The sequence below is a fragment of the Protopterus annectens genome, chromosome 4.part1 (assembly GCF_019279795.1).
Source record: "Protopterus annectens isolate FY-2018-M chromosome 4.part1, PAN1.0, whole genome shotgun sequence".
Classification (NCBI taxonomy): domain Eukaryota; kingdom Metazoa; phylum Chordata; order Ceratodontiformes; family Protopteridae; genus Protopterus; species Protopterus annectens.
In genome coordinates this window covers 246,078,849-246,094,803 of record NC_056734.1, presented here as the reverse complement: position 1 = coordinate 246,094,803, position 15,955 = coordinate 246,078,849, and positions in this window count along the sequence as shown.

Genomic DNA, 15,955 nt, shown 5'->3' with positions numbered 1-15,955 from the left:
AGATCTTATTCTGACCACTTCTTTTTCAGTTTTACATAGTATTGCTGCTACATTTTAACATTCTTTAAATTATGAACGGAGTTCCATTTCCAGTTTTTTGTAATAACTTTGCTAGTTACTGCCAGGAGACTCCAGAACATTTTTTGTTGTTTTGCTTTTACAGATAAAGGAAACAGAGCATTCGTTAGCATTACTGATCTAGTTAGAGAACAATTATCAGACCATAATTCCTTAAAACATACTTATCTCTTTCCATTTCAATCCATAAATTTGTGTCCAATCAGCTTTTGCATCCTTAATACATCTAAAACAAATTGAAGAAGTCATTTTAGTAAATTGAGAGACTTTACATGGAGTAACAGACAATCTATGTATATATTTCCATAGAACAACTTTCCAGAATAAACTCAAAGATGTCTGACTAATTGATTTAAGTAACACAGTTTTATTCTTATCATCTCTTAAGTCACTCAGGCCACTACTATCCAAAAAGTTCCAAAATTTTGCAACAGAATTATTATTATTATTTATAATTTACTTCTATAACTTGGACAAGCTTTCTTTGTAGTTCAATTTACCTTTGATGATAGCATTCATATATTCATACAATGACGGAATTGTATTCTGTTCATCTTCACTCTATCTACAAATTCATTTATTTTCTTACTGGGGGATAACATTACCTGGTTAACAGATTCATCCAACTTATAATCTTTCAATAAATAGTCTGGTGACTTAGCTTTTCCTTTCTCTTAGCTATCAGACCATAATACCAATCCATTCCTTTTTAGAAAAGTCATTTTAACATTATTCTGAGTTTCTTTAAATCTAGAGGTATGTGCAATGGGAGAACACAAACATTTCCATTTGACATTACTTGAGTTTTAAAAACATATTTCTAAATGCTTTTAAGAAATGATTTCATATATGCAGAGTTTAAAGACTGAAATTAATTTTTTCTAAGGTAAATTTTATTCACTGAGCCTGTTACATATTTCTAATTTTTCAATTTGGATAAACTTATAAGAATTGAATAAAATCTGCTACTGAATGGTTTTCCATTGGCTAGCATAAGTTGAGTCTATCCAGAGTAGAAAGCAGGGATTCTTACTATAAACATTTTACTTGTACAAGGCCAGAAAGTTGAGAAATGGTCACATTGATTAATGAATACTTTATTTTTGGCTTCTTCCTTTTGTGTGATGCTTAAAATTGTGCACTGGTGCCTATCAGTAATGCTCCTCCCTGAATGGCATTTCACTTCCTATAGCAAAAACTTAAAAATGAATTTTGTATGTGCAAAGACTTAGCCATTAGTCACATAAATGAGAATGATGGTAGTGTTCATCAGTTTAGACATTACTGAATGCAGAAAATACTTCTGTTATGCAACTTTCTCAATGGCTCCATGTGTTAATGAAGAGTGTTCTGACTAACAGCATAAGCAGTATAGGGTTTAAATCCACCTTAGGGAGAGTTTGTCTTTAACGGGCATAATACATGTGTAGATATGTTTTTCTGTGCTTTAAACTGAACGACACATGCGATTTACAATGTAAATGTTGAAATATAATTGCGTACTATGACTGCTAAACAAGAGAAATGCGATCTGTGTCACCTGCATTAGTCATATCACTGATTATAGTAAAAATACACTTTTATGTGCAGGCTGTAAAAAGCATATTGCACATGCAATATTATGAAGTAATACAATTAGCAAGATAATGAATTAAGCAAATATGAAAATCACAGCAGCACAGCTTTCAAAATATGTTAGGACATTGCTTCAGTGGAATATATTTTACGTATTCTAAGTGTATACTTTGCTGATACGTGCTGTGAAGAACATCACCTTCCTGCAAACTCTGTATCATCTTATCCTTGATATGTGTTATACCATAAATACATAACGATGTCATTGAAAACAACAGCTCCAAACACATAAAGTCAACAGTTCTAAAACTGTTTTTTATCTTTTGCATGATAGTTGACTTGAAGCACTCATAGTATGCAGGAATGACTGTCAAGAACTGGTTCTTGACCTGTTATGGCAAAAAAAAAAAATCAGAGAATAATTATGCATGCACTAAGACTTTGCCATCAGCTGAACAAATAAGATGGGATTCAGCCCACATCAGTTAGCACTGAAGACATTACAAAAATCAATGCAATGAAAATGTTTCCCTCAGGAATGCTCATTTACCTAATACTTATTTACCTAAAATAATTACTCCAATAAAGAAATTTTTCAAAGTGCAACAGTTATGGGGTTATCAGAAATAAGTCTATATCTAGTCATGCTCAAAACCGTACAACTCAATGTACACACTTGGAATATAAGTCCCCTTGTGGTAGCAGTGCACATCAGTAACCAATTGTGTCAGACTGAACATAATGTTAGTGGCTTCTATTACTTGTGTATGATTTACTGGCTAATTGTATTCAAGATATGAGTACTCCATTGTAATACAGTATAAGTGATTGTGAAAGTGACAGACATTACCCTTCCAAGTGGGTTCCAATGAAATGTAACAATTGAAAACATAGTTGCAGAGTAGTATTAAAGTGTGCAGTGTATATATTTTGCATGGAAGATTTGTAATTACCTTTCACACTGCACACACACACACACACACACACACACACACACACACACACACACACACACACACACACACACACACACACACACACACACACACACACACACACACACACACACACACACACACACACACACATATCACAGAGACATGTCAATGATCAACAAAAAGGACTTTTATATAATGATCTTGAGACAAACATCAGGAATGCAAGAATGACACTACACTGGTTGATATCTGTGGTTATCATTCATCACTTAACTGCTCAGTACATCAGAATGTGACACACATATATATTATTCACAAAACAGCAATGTGAATGGTCAACATTTCAGAATGTCAACATTCATATGGCCGAGATCATATGATCGACATTCAAAATGTCGAACATGTGGAACAGGCATCTCCATACAGTACGGAATGGAAAGATTTCCATCTTCCACACTGTAGTGCTATCTCAGAGTTGGTATATTTAAGTCCCGGGGAGTGTGGGGGGCTAATAGTGTGAACATACTTTTTTTTGTGTTTTTTATTTTTTATTGTACGGCCAACATTTTGAATGTCGATCATATGGTCTCGGCCATATGAATGTCGATATTCTGAAATGTCGAGCATCTGAAGTAGATCCGATGTGGGACATATGATGTCAGTTCTGATCAGCACTTAATGTTTTGTTGGTCCATCATACCACTTTCCCATTTACCCATATATTTGTCATGTAAACTACAACTATGTGCTTGTGAGACTTGTAATAAGACGTCACCTGTGCCATCACTAGTTAATACAGTTCTTCAGAATGTGGACTTAGACAGACGTGTTCAACTCCAGCAATTGTAACTTGTGTGATTGTGTCAGCAAATACTAACAGGAAGGACAGACTTATCCACCACCTGTGAAGTGTACAGTTCCACTTAGGGGTAGCATTTACAGATGGAGAGAGATCCTCCATCACTTATTTTCCCTTTTAAGTCATACATATTCCTTGCAGCATAAAGATGAAGTCATCCCTTCAAATGTTTGCTGTCTGAGACTTGTAATCAGAATTCTAATGTGGTTTGAACAGCGAATACATGTCTCTATGGAGCATGCACTGAAATAAACAGGAGTTTGAATTCAGCAATATAAAAGTATGTGTGTAAGAGAATATTGCAGACAGTACAGGCTTACTCAACAGATGGTCATCTGGAAAACTGACACCTGTGTTAACACTTGCATGACTAAAGGATTTTGAGCCCTCAAAAACATTTTAATGGAGCATAATTATGCAAACATACTACTTAAGTAGTGTAGGCTTTCTGACTTCTGAACTAGGATTTCTGCTGTGGCAACATGGGTGTCTAGAGTCTGGACTAAGGTAGACAGGTGTTCAAATTCAGCAGTTTTAACTACTGTGTTTGTGTTACAAATAAATAATAACAGGTAGGAATGGCTGAATCAATAGATAGGATATGGACAATTACACCTAGGGATAACATTCACATTACTACAGTACTTTGATCCCTCAAACCACCTTTTAGGTGAACCATATGGATTCAGACACACCACTGAAGTCCTCCATTTAAGTGCGGATATTCTGACAGATCTATAGACTGTGGGCCTAGATAGACAGGGCTGTAATTTGGCAATGTGTACAAGTAAGATGATACTGATAGACAGGACTGGCTTACTCAATGGATGGTGACATAGCTAACACACTTGTGCAACCATTAATATGGTTAAAGGATTTTGAACCATCAAACTTCAGTTTAGGGAAGCCATAACTAACCCAACACATTTTTGATGTAATCCTTTCATGTGTGTAATTTATGATCCTTCAGATATAATTTATTTTGTGTTGTCAGCGGCTGATAGTTCTATGTACTATGCACTCCAAGAACAGATGCTTCAGTCTACCAAAATGTAACTACTGAGTGTATAAGAGAATGTTAACAATCAGTCTTGGCTTTTCCAAGAGAATTGACATTTACAATTTCACTTAGTGGAAACATTTACAGTTGGAAATAAGAGTGCCTTTAATGGAAGCAATAAGTTTTCAAATCCATTGCATATGTTCAAATCCAGGAGAGTATGCCTTTCATTATTTTGTGGACAATATAGTAGTAACAGGTAAGACTGGCTTAGTCAACAGATCTTGATGTGTGACATACTATATAGTGGTCACAAAGTACCATGTGACCAGTATTATGATATTTTGTTAACAATTAATTTTTTGATGGGTTGGAGATGTTTATCCACTAATTGTTGAACTACCTTATGAGCATGCCCAGTATAATGATGTGTGTATTGCATTTTCCACCGCATGGGAGTTAACACAAAGCAACATAAGTAATCAATGCGGGCAGGGGTGACTAGTTTCTGTCATTTCTCATTTTGTGGAAAAAACTGCTAAGAATTTCCTTCTGGCTGCACAGCTCATGCAATGGAGGTAGTGTACAATGCACAGAGCGTACCTATAGTGTTATAGACCAGTTTCAACTGTTGTTTAAAAACTCTTATCAGTTTTCACAGTTCAATAACAATGTGATGATGATAATACAACTTTCTGTTTGGTATGTTGCATGTTATGATCTAGGTATTACAATGTATTGCAAAATGGTCGAGTCAGTAGACATTTTATTTCTAAGATGATAGTAACATTCCTTCAGACATGTACTTTGTCATAGTGGTTTACCTATGTATGTGTGACACCAACAGGTAATACACATGCAGTATGATGCTTACACAGGTACATGTGCTTTTCCCTCTTCTTCTGCTTTTTCTTTTGGTTGGTCCCATTAGGAATCACCACAGTGGTTCATCTGTTTCCATTTCTTCCTGTCCTCTTGCTCTGTCACACTAACCACCTGCATGTCCTCTCTCACCACATCCATAAACCTTATCTTAGGCCTTCCTCTTTTCCTCTTATCTGGCAGCTCCATCCTTAGCATCTTTCTCCCAATATACCCAGCATCCCTCCTCAACACATGTCCACACCAATGCAATCTCACCTCTCTGGCTTTGTCTCCAAACCGTTCAACCTGAGCTGACCCTCTAATATACTCATTTCTAATCCTGTCCATCCTCATCCAACCCAGTGCAAATCTTAGCATCTTTAACTCTGCCACCTCCAACTCTGGCTCCTGTCTTTTTGTCAGTGCCACCGTCTCCAACCCATATAACACAGCTGGTCTGACTACCATCTTGTAGACCTTCCCTTTCACTCTTACTGGTAACCGTCTGTTACAAATCATGCTACCCTGCCTGCACTCTCTTCTTCACCTTTCTTCCACACTCTCTTTTCACTCTAATCACATTAAATAATTTGAAACAATGCACACAGCAGTTATCCTTACACAATAATTATATCAGGCACACTTATGTTGTAATTACTTCTCCTAGGAGGCTACTCTCATGAGCTTTCTTGTTCTCACACTTTTAATCATGTTTATAGGCATATACTGACATACATACACACCAGCAATTGTTAGTGGACTGACTCCACATGGCTTCGGTCTGCCAAGATTTCTATCTCCTGTGTACATACATGTCATCTATTATATTTTATAAATCTGTAACAATTTTTAGTGCAGCATAATGTTCTGCTTATGTTCTGTTCAATGTACCATTTCTGTTTCTGTAACATATCTTTGTAGATTGCATTGCATAATTATTCATATGTGTTTTCTGTGTCATTTCCTCCCCTTCACAACATGCATGTTACTTCCACAGCTGTTATTGTATCCACTGTCAGAACTTTTATTGACAGTATGCCTAGGTATGCCTTAATTTTCTCAGTTTTCTACACACACACACACACACACACACACACACACACACACACACACACACACACACACACAAACAATGAGCGCACGTGTTGAGTGTGTGTGTGTGTGAGTGTGTGGTTTTCATTATTCTTGCATTGGTATGTACATTTGTGTTACTTGCACATATGTTCAAACAATCCATTTTTCCTTTTGAGCATCCACTGACTGTGTTGTCTTTCTTAATGAACATGACAATGCCATCACATTTCCCATGTGTCCATTGGTATATTCCCTGCAATGTACAACTATGTCAACCTTCCTTGTACTCTTGTTTTGTTAAGCTTACCCTTGCTTTTATGTATTCTTAAATAACCTCTCTATTGTTGTGCTGCATAAGTGCATTCACTTACAGATCTCACATTTGTGTACAGTCCTTTGTGTACATTATGTACACCAGCCCTTCCTTATCTCAGTGTGGTCATGATCCTACATTGGGCTGGAACTGAGGCTGCTCACTTTTTAGAGTAGCTTTAATTCTAGAATATTCGATTAGCAATTCTACTCACCATGCACAGCCAGGTCATCATGTTAGTACCAGCTAACATGTATGTGGTGTTAATGAATCCCTGGGATATTTTATGTCAGTTATCATCATCACATTGTCTTAATTTATCATTATTTTCATATAATATCATGCCTATGTTTAAATTTCTGAAACCTTTCAATTTATATTCATTCTTCACTTTTTCTCAGATATTTCATTTTTTACAATATAAGTAGGATAGTTTTATAGTCTGATCTTCTTTACAATTGGTATATTATTTTTCCCCTTTACCTTACCCTTTGTATTAAAGTTAACTGGTTATTTATGTAATAAAATTCTCCTCAAAAAGTCTCCCTCTTCATAAAAGTTCAGAAAACATGTTTCTTCTAACTGTTATAACTTTTTTCATCTTTTTGTCTACATTATTTCCATGGGTATATCATATATGACTATTTTTCCAAAATCATATCATACCTGTCTTTTCTGTCCCGGTCAGCTTCATTCATTTTTCTATTCCATAATCTAATCTTATTTACATATTATTTTCTTCCATACATTAACTTTACTTTCCCTTTTTACATTTCTCCACTGACCTGTATGTATAGTGTAAGACTTCCCTAACATTTTCTTTGCTGTTTCTTTTTCATTTGGGAAATATAATTCTGGATTTTTCAGATCTAAACCATTTTCTTCTTTTTATTTTATATTACTCCTCTTCTTACTGAATTTAGTCTTAAAATCCAAATAAAACTAAAACAAAGCTTCCCATAACTCAGGAAAGAAGCATATATATCCCCAAGTAGGCTAACTTTCCTAAAACATATGTGTTCAACATATATAGCTTTTTTAAAATGATAAAAAACAAAGACCAAAGCAATACACTTTTTCTTTCTTCCATTATACTTTATTCATTTATTGTACTTTCATGTTATCCAAATTTCTCTCCTAAAAAAAATATTTATTTTCTCTTTCTCCACTTATTCATGCTATATTTTCTTTTTTTCTCATTGAGTCCTTTACACTTCATCTTATTTAACTGTAATCCAGCTCTTTTTAATATCTATTCTTATTATTATAACTTCACTAATCCATCCCTTATTTTTTGCTAGGAGGACAAAATCATCTGAATATTTCAGACATAATGGCAATACCAACCTCTTTTACATCTTCCATTTTGCTACTTATATCTCACACATACATGTCTGTATTATTGACTTTATAACCAAAACAGACAATCTTGTTCTCAATGGGCAATCTTGCTTTACCTCTGTTCTAATCATTATCTTTTGTCATAGCCACCTATTTACCATACCTTGTCACCCTTGAGTTTTATAACATTTCTGTATTACAGTAATTATTCATTCTCCTGTCCTATAAGCTTCTATATTTTTATAATGTTTTCATGACTGACTCTATCAAAAGCTTTTGTTATGTCACATTGCCAATCTTACTTCTGTATTTTCTTTCTGTACCCTCTTAACCACTCCTTTCACTATTATTAACATTTATTTCACTTTTGTTCCTTGTATTCCACAAAAAACACTCCATACAATCTCATCCAAAACCTTTTGCATTCTTTTCTGTAACATTTTCTGAAATATTTTATAATCCTTATTAGTCTTCAATTCTTTATATCTTTTCATTCATCCTTCTTCCATAATACTTTTATTACCCCGCCACATATTTTGTTTTCTGTTATATAAAGTATGCAAATGATTACAAGCTGGATGTTATTGTTAGGACTCCCCCTGAGACGTGTACCTTTCAGAAAGAATGTACCTAGTTAATACCTGGTGTACTGAAATGGGCTTTAATTAAAAATGTGTTCAGACTTAGTAACAGGCTTTGCACATAACCATTCACAACTCTTAACAGATAATGCTAATGTTTACTGTGATGTCTGTGTGCTTTTAACAAAAGCAATAGACTCAGGGCACTGTGCATTTCAGAGGCCTCAAACAGCTCTGTTTCCCACATCTTGTAGTGGTGCAAAGTATGCTTTGTGTTGTCAGTTTGGGCTGTGTAAATATGTGTCCAGTAAGGTGGTCTACTTTAATCGGAAGGCGCAACATTGCACAACCATTTTGTCAAATTTGTTTCCATTCATAGATGTTTCTGTAGGATATGGAGGCAAAGCACCCATATGAAGGGACAGTGAGGCACAAGCCTCCATCACAAAACTCATGGATGTACCACTTTTGGAAGGAGTGAACATGATAAAAATGTCATCCAACAAATTGGCACCTGGTAAACAGGAACAAATCCCATGTGGGACTGTTCCCATGTGTCACATTTAAGTGTCCACTAGTGTTACTGCAGTAGCATTCAACCTTCCAAGATGTAGGCAGTGTTGTCTAGTTCATCAAATTCTTTATGGGCAGTCTGTGCATGCTGATTGACACCTTCTTACTCTTGTGTAAATATTGTTTGTTTTTACCACATTATACTCATCTGTGGGTCACTCCCCTGAGTTGTTGAATTCCACACATGACTGTTGTACTGTGGCTAGTTATGCTTCAGTGACATTCATGTGTGCCACACTAAGTAATGTTGTGTATTCTAATATCTGTTTTGCAACACTGCATGCTCCTTGCCTATCTGACCCTTATCAGTTTATAGTTAGGCATGTCAAGTTATAATAGCATGGCACACATTACAGTTTACATGCTTTAGAATGCTCTGTGCTATGACTTGGCATACTCTGCCAGGAACTAATTCTGGTATCTGCTGAATTTCTACAGCCTTTACCCTTTACAATGTCTAGTTCTTCACCCTGCAGGTTAAGAGCAATCCGTTGTATGTGATTTGCTTGGGATGTTCTATAAAACTTCTTTGCACATTATGCCAGGAACTAATTCTGTCTTAATATCTGCTTCTTCTTTTTTGCCCTCTACTGTACAGTATTCAGTTCTCTGCCCTGCAGCTTTATTGACAGCACTATGTGGAAAATATTTGTATTGAATTTACCATGTTTTTCGTATCTTCTATTGGACTCTATGATATTTGGATGTGGCAGTTTGTTGTCAGGCATTACTAATGCACTTAGTTTTCATTGCTTCACACCCCAGTAATGCTACCTGTTAGTGTTTGATATATCATATGCATATTATTGTTTTGAGCAATACATCCGGTATACCCAGCAGCAAGCTCCATTCAGTTTGACTTATTTTATGATATTTCCTGAGGCACGATTAAGTCTGTCCATAACTGCTATTACTACTCAAGAAAGACACACATTTGCTGTTAGGACTACTGCTTATTTCTATTTCTTTGTTAATCATAATGTAAATAAATATAATATTACCACATACTCAAGCCAGATTGCTTAGCAGTCTTGGTAAGAGGTACCATTTGTTGTTCTTTAAAATCTGGCTGTGATGTTGGCTTGAAGAAGTCCATCTGCTAGTATTTTATATACTTTAAGTTTGCTGATCAGTTTGCTGCAAAGAAAAATAATGTCATTTTAAACCACTACTGACTGTTTCCAGATTCATCCTGTTGTTTAAAATAAATGCATTTCATTCTTGTCTTACAATACAGCTCTGTTGTGCTTCACTGGTAAAATTTTAGCAAAACCATCAATTGCACTGCATGAAATATTCTATATAATTTTGCCCAGAAATGAATCAATGTAGAAATTGACTATAAGGCAAAATTATTAATTACTGTGCAGTAAGTGGCAATCATGCATGTGTGACTGTCAATTATCCGGTTATAATTGGCAACTGCACTGGTGAAAACTTGTGGGAGAGTATAATTGCAACCTCTGTATGGTATAATTAGACATAATGGGTGAAATTATGCCTTTTTGAATTTTACTTCATTTAATGTAAAGTTATAGATACTGTCCAAATTTCAAATAGTTCCATTTTTCTGAAAGCCCAAAGCTTTCTGTGCAGCAGGTGTCCTTCAGCATCTACCCTTAGTCATTCATAATGGACGGACACTTCCAGCAAAGTTTACATTATAAAATGTATTCCTGAAATCCTATTTTAAGGACTGCTCTGAAAATACTTATAAATAAGTAAGACTCAAAAAGTCATTATACTACTTTTGTGAATAATTTGTTTTATTGAAAAAAAAACATTTAATTTTGATAACATTCCTCTTGCAATACTTTAAAAATTCAGTGCTTTGTAAGACACTCAAGAAAGTAAATATTGCATCTTTTCTCTTTCTCTGTGTCTGGCAGCATGGTGTGTCATACAAAAAAAAACATTTCCCCGTGACTACAAAACCAATAGGAGTCATGATATACATGTGCTTGTGTGTGTGTGTGTGCATGTGTGCGTGTGTGCATGTGTGCATGTGTGCATGTGTGCGTGTGTGTGTGTGTGTCTGTGGTAAAGCACTATAAGAACTAACAGATGAAAAGAAGCAATATGTCTGTCTTAACATCTAGTAGTAAGGAGGCTGTAATGAACAGGATTAAGACAATGAAAAATCCAGCATGGATTAACATGGATCCCGATTAAGACAATATTCTGCCACCCATGTCACATACCATAGTATATCTACAGCAAAGAGAGAGAGATTCTTTCCCTCCATATTGCAATCTGAAAAATTAATAATCCAGTAGTTCCTATTTGTAAGAAGGAGACTCAAGCACAATTTCCAAAGTTTAAGTATTAGAAGGCTGCAATTCCACAATGGTCTGGGCATTATACACCAGATGCTTTTACTCTGACTAATAAAATTACCAAGTCATGGTCAAGTTGATGCAATAGAGATAAATGAATGAGGTGAAAGAGTATATACATGGAGAATACCTAAGTGTATAATTATATTTTTGTCCAGTGAATAGTGCTACTGCAGGTTAAGGCATGGTCTCTTAGTCTTAACATGTAAAGGCCTTGCTTGAGAGTGCACAGAGGAAGAAAACCTGGATTTTGAGGAGGGAATTACAGAGCAGATAACAGGGTTCAGATAAAAGAGATCAAGGCCCTGGAAATGTAAGAATTACAACAGTTAGCTTAAGGGTTTTACATATAACATCAGTATGATATCAGCCAGATAATTTTAAGTTTTCTATTAAATTACTGAGTTACCTGAGTATAAAACTTTAAATGCATCAGGAGGTGAGATAGCAAAACCTGGTAGCATTAACACATCTGATGATGTATTTCAAGCACAGAAAAGTTATACAACTCCAAGTACACATATGCTGTGCTTTTTTTTTCACAAATGGCCTATAGTGGAGATTGTTATTTCATGTAAATGAAGTGGATCATGGAATCTACAGGAAGGGTAGACTGGATGCTGAATAAATCTAAATCATAATATTCAAATGTTTGAGGAATCATTTGAGGAATCATTTTAGGTTGTCTGATTTATACACAGTTTAAGCTGTTATGGCCTTCCCACATGAAGCAGAGCCTGCATTTGTCCTTGGCAATTGTTTCTGCAGCTGTTAAAAACATTAGAGTATCCTATGGGGTATCAGGCATATCCACCTAAACATGGAAGCATATGTATCTGCTGATGTCAAAAGTTCTAAGGCCTACCAATTACCCAAGTCTTATCTCTATCCATTATTGAAGCTGCATTTACTGAGCTCTTTCTCTTCCAGTCTTTCTGTGCTTCAGTGCATCCCTGACCATTTTTACAATGAACATTACTATAACATAACCCCCAGAAACTCAGTTCAGAAACCCACCACCCTCTCCATAAAAGTGTATTTTCCCAAATTTGTCTGACATCACTTCATTACAAGCCATCACTAATGCTCCATCCTCTCTCATCGCTGTTTAACTTTAACCCTGCAACCTGCTCCTGTATCAACATTATAAAACCCCTGATCTCCCTTTTACCAGTTCATACCTGATAAAGCCTTAGTATATTTCTTAATACCCCAGCCTGAGCCTGAAATTGGTCAGTATTGATTGGTGCACTACCCGAATAAACAAATATAAATAGATAAATATTCTTGCTATAAATCCCCTTCTGTCCTTTTTTCTCTCTTATATATCATAGCTGTTACATACAATTATGACATCAGCAAACAAGCATACTTTTTCATTGAGAGTTTTTGAGTATCCCTTGCATATATATTGAAAAGGAACAGCCCATTGTGCTAACCCCAGGGGTACTCTGCTGGTATCCATCTTTTCATCTTTGTGAAATCCATTTACTATAACCCACAATATCTGTTTGTCTAAGGCAAGCTTTACTAATACTATGAGGCTATGTTCCTCTTCAAGGCTGTCAGGTTTATTTATTAATGTTTTGCATAGTGCTGCATCAGATTCCTTAGTAAAATATTAGTATTTAACATCTGTACCCCTTTTATGGTTTACTGTCAAGACTAGGCATTCAAAGAATTTAGGATGTTTTCTTCCCAGTAAGAAGCCATACTACCTTTAGTCCAGTGCCCCATAACCTTGAAGTTAATCCGAAATTCTGTCTCTCTGCAATGGCAACATGTTTTACTTACAGCTGAGGTTAAAACTACAGGTCAGTAATTCTCACACTCTATCTTGCCTTTACTCTTGTGATGTAGAGTCATATATGTTATCTTCAAGTATTGATGAACTCTTTTCCTTCATTCAACAAATTCATCATCAACCCATTTTTTTCCTATTTTCTACATGAGGTTAGGGTGTCATGTTAGCTATCACTATTTCTCTCTATTCAATGCCTCTCTCCTCCCTTTTTGGACACTCATGTGTGACTGTTGGAAGATATCTCCCACACAATCCATTCACCTTGTTTCCTCTTGCCTTCTTTGTGTTTGTTTCAAATCTTCTTCACCAGATTGTCTTCTACTTTTCTACACATGTGCCCAAACCACCACAATCTGTTCTCTTTGACCTTTTCTGCAACTGGAGCTAATTTGGCTTCTGCTCTTCTGTCATCAGTTCTTCATCTGTCCCACCGTGTGCATCTTACCACCATCTCAGGCACTTAGTCTCCATCTCCTCTAGATTCCTTAACTGCTCTTATTTGCTGATCAGGTTTCTGTACCATACAGTAGCACTGGTTACACCACTGTTTTGTACACCTTACTTTTCAGCTTCTTTGGCAATCTTCTCTCATACACTATATCTGGCAGTCTGTGCCAGCTGGCTGCAGCTCCTCTGATTCTAGCTTTGACTTCCTCATTCAGACTTTATGTATCCTCAACCATATCTCCAAGATACTTAAAGCTGTTAAAAGTATTCCACCATTTTCCCTTCTTAACCACTTCTGAGCTTCTCCTGATTTCCCCCATTTGCTGCCATTACAACTATCTTATCTGTATTCAGTTTCACCTCATGTGCCTTCAGTTTTGCATTCTATTCACTTACCTTTTGATGAAGTTCTTGCTCAGAGGTTGCCTGTAATGATAAATCATCTGCATACAGCAACTTTGCTGTTCTTTCCCCTCTGACATGTTTGCTGATGTAGTCTATCACAAGTATGAACAGCAGTGGGCTCAGAGCTGAACGTGATAAACACCTTCTCCCACTGTGAACCCCTCTGTGAGAATGAACACTGTTCATACGTGAGTCATTGGGTCCTTGTACATAGCTTGCTCTAATTCAATCAGTGTTTCTGGGATTTTGAATCACTACAGGACTGTCCAAATCAACTATCTTGGGACCTTGTTATACACTTTCACCACATCTGCAAATGACCAGATGGATTCTTTCCTCAATTTTAGTTTCTTCTTAAGTACCTGTCTAACTGCAAACATAGTTCAGTTGTGTAGTATTCAGATCTGAATCTGAACTGCTCATCTCCAGTCTTACTTTCTACTCTTTTGCGTATTCATTTATCAGTCACCCACTTTAGAAATTTCATCCAGCATGATAGGAGTTTGATACCTCTAGACTGTCCATAATTGTAAATGTCCCTTTTGTTCTTGAACACTGGCACTAGGATGCATATTCTACAGCCATCCAGAATATGCCTTCCTCTCCATACGGCTTTGAGAACCCTCAAGACCCATTTCTCCCCTATCTTACCCAACATCTTTATTGTATCTGCTGAGACCTTATCTAAGCCTGTTGCTTTGCCTGACTTAATTTTCTTTAGTTCTGTTCTTACTTCTTTTATGGTGGGCATATCCTCTTCTATTATCATAGGCTGTGTCTAGGGTAGTACAGTTTTTGTGCAGTTTTCTTCATTCAGAAGCTGCTAGAAGTGCTCCTTCTATTTACCTTTAATGTCATGTGGACTGGTGAGCAGGTTGTTGCTGGCATCTCTTACAAAGGGTGTCTGACTATCATTTTTTTATCTTTCTGTCTTTGCCTTGGAAGCTGACATAGTTTCTTTGTGTCTTCTACTTAATCACTTTCCAGAGGTTGGTAGAGTGAATCAGATGCCTTTGTTTTTTACCATTGCAAATTGTTTCTTAGACTCCTTGTTAGCCAACCAGAATTCCTTCCTAGATTGTTCCTCCTTTTCTGTCTCCCAGTTTTTCCTGCATTCATTCATTCAATGGCTTTCTGGACGTCTGCATTCCACCAACAACTTTACTTATGTATCTTATTGCTATACCTGGCTCAGTTGCATACCTGCTCTGTAGTCCTCACACATGATGTTTTGGGGCACTACCATTCTTCTTCTTCAGCTCCACCTATTTCCTGTTCTTCTTGAGTTGCTAGAGCCTTCAGACATTCTTTGTACTCCTGTGTTTTCTCTTCAGTCAATGTTCAGGTCTTCAGCCTGGTCTCTGTTGACCTTAGAGCCTTCTCTGACCACTGCTTGATTGTGACAATTAGTGATTTATGCTGTGAGATGACTGTCTCACTGAGGATGACCTTGCAATCGCTGATTCTACCACAGTACCCTTTCCTTATTAGAAAAGAAGTCTATCTGGGTTGCATGTTGACCACTTTTGTATGTAATCTTGTGACTTTCTCTCTTTCTAAACTATGTGTTGCCTACTTTCAAACCATTTGCCGGGCAGAAGTCTAGAATGGTATCTCTTTCTTTATTCCTGTTGCAGAGCCCATGTGTTCCCAGGCAGCCCTCATATCCTGTGTTTTTAATTTCTCTAAGTCTTTTGGGTTTCTAATACCATGATGGGAATGGACCCCATTCCTAAGTCAAAGTACAATTAAAGTTCATGAAATTAG